Source organism: Elephantulus edwardii, unplaced genomic scaffold, assembly GCF_000299155.1.
Source record: "Elephantulus edwardii isolate Elephantulus edwardi_28Jun2011 unplaced genomic scaffold, EleEdw1.0 scaffold00003, whole genome shotgun sequence".
Classification (NCBI taxonomy): Eukaryota; Metazoa; Chordata; class Mammalia; order Macroscelidea; family Macroscelididae; genus Elephantulus; species Elephantulus edwardii.
In genome coordinates, this window is record NW_006399753.1 from 30,692,831 (window position 1) to 30,694,325 (window position 1,495).

The 1,495-nt window shown below is 39.3% G+C and overlaps 1 pseudogene; it reads right to left on the bottom strand.

Annotated features, from left to right (window-relative positions):
- Nucleotides 1-318: 318 nt before the first annotated feature.
- Nucleotides 319-858, bottom strand: LOC102850897 (annotated as a pseudogene).
- Nucleotides 859-1,495: the final 637 nt, after the last annotated feature.

Genomic DNA, 1,495 nt, shown 5'->3' on the forward strand with positions numbered 1-1,495 from the left:
TATTTTTTTCTCCTTTTGGTAATGCTACTTGAAGAATAAGAGTTTATAAAATGAGATTTACCTTTGCAATACTTGGGAACATCCTTATTAGAATTTTCTAGTGCACAGAATTTGTGCAAAAAACAGAGCCTTTAATGATGCAAAGTTTAGTGTGTTTCTGGGTAGACCTAACAAATGTCTGATATGTTACACGAAAAGTAACTATGATTTAAAGTATGAGTATTTTGGGGGGGGTTTGTTGTTTTGTTTTTCTTGATTTTTTTTTTTTTTTACACTTTGTGAAAACGTTTTATTGGTCTTTTGGATAGAAAAGGGAATTTATTTGTCGGGAAGGCTGATCCCATCATACTTCTGCTGGAAACAGCGCCTGCCCTCCTCTTTGATGACTCTGTGTTTGGCCACAGTGCAGCCTGTTCTGCGCTTCTTGTCTTTGATGCTGAAACCTGGCCTACCCAGCACCACATAGAAGTCCAGGCCGTAGATACCAATACTGGGGCCATATTTGATCCCAAGATCAATGTGCTCCTGGATCCCAAAACCAAAGTTTCCAGTATCTGAGAAGTTATTTTTTTCTTAACTCGTATCCCAGCACCTTTAGACCTGTCTCCCAGATTTCCTCTGCCTTGGCCCCTCGGACTGTGCAGTGGACAGCATTTTTTTTCCATTTCTCCTAATGCCAAAGGATCTGACAGTGTATCTAGCTTTGGAGAACATGGGAGTCTGGCCTGTGAGCTGCTCCAACACCTTGGCGGCCCGGGTCAGTCTGTCTCCACTCTCACCTGCACAGATGTTGAGGCAGAGCTCACGAATGCGCAACTCTCGCCTGGGGTTCGCTTTGTCGCCTTGATCCTGCGCCATGATGGAGAACAGCTTAGAGTACGAATATGTTTTGAGGGTTAAATATTTACCATCAAGTTGCTTTCAATTCCTCATGATCACATGTGTTACAAAGTAAAACCTCCCCGGGATTTTCTGAGAGAAGAAGCAAGAGGATCCATATTTAAGCATTTTTTTTTTCTTTCTTAATTGTAAACCGTAGACCATTGAAATGACTACAATGTGAAGGAAAAGGATTTCTTCTAAAACTACTTCAAGAAAAGACTTTTTATAAGAAGATGAGAGCAAGGGGGGAAAAAAGTATTTTGGCATTTTATTAATTGTTTCTGAACAAAACATTGGCCACCTAGGTGTGGCTTGGCAATTCTATAAACCATACTTGGTTTTACTCATAGACTGTCAGAGTTGGAGGTGTCTTCAAAGAATCTAAATCAATCCTACAAATTTTGAGATATCTCTGCTTTCCTAAAAGGTGGTCGTCAAGTTTACACCTAAATATACACAATAATGAAGATTCATCACTTACTGAAAAAGATTAATAATAACAAAAATTTTTATGACAGTTTGATCATATATGTTGAGACTGCTATACCATATTGTTGTTAGGTGCTATTGAGTTGAGTAGGACTCGTAACTATGCTTTGGACAGTGCGCCTAA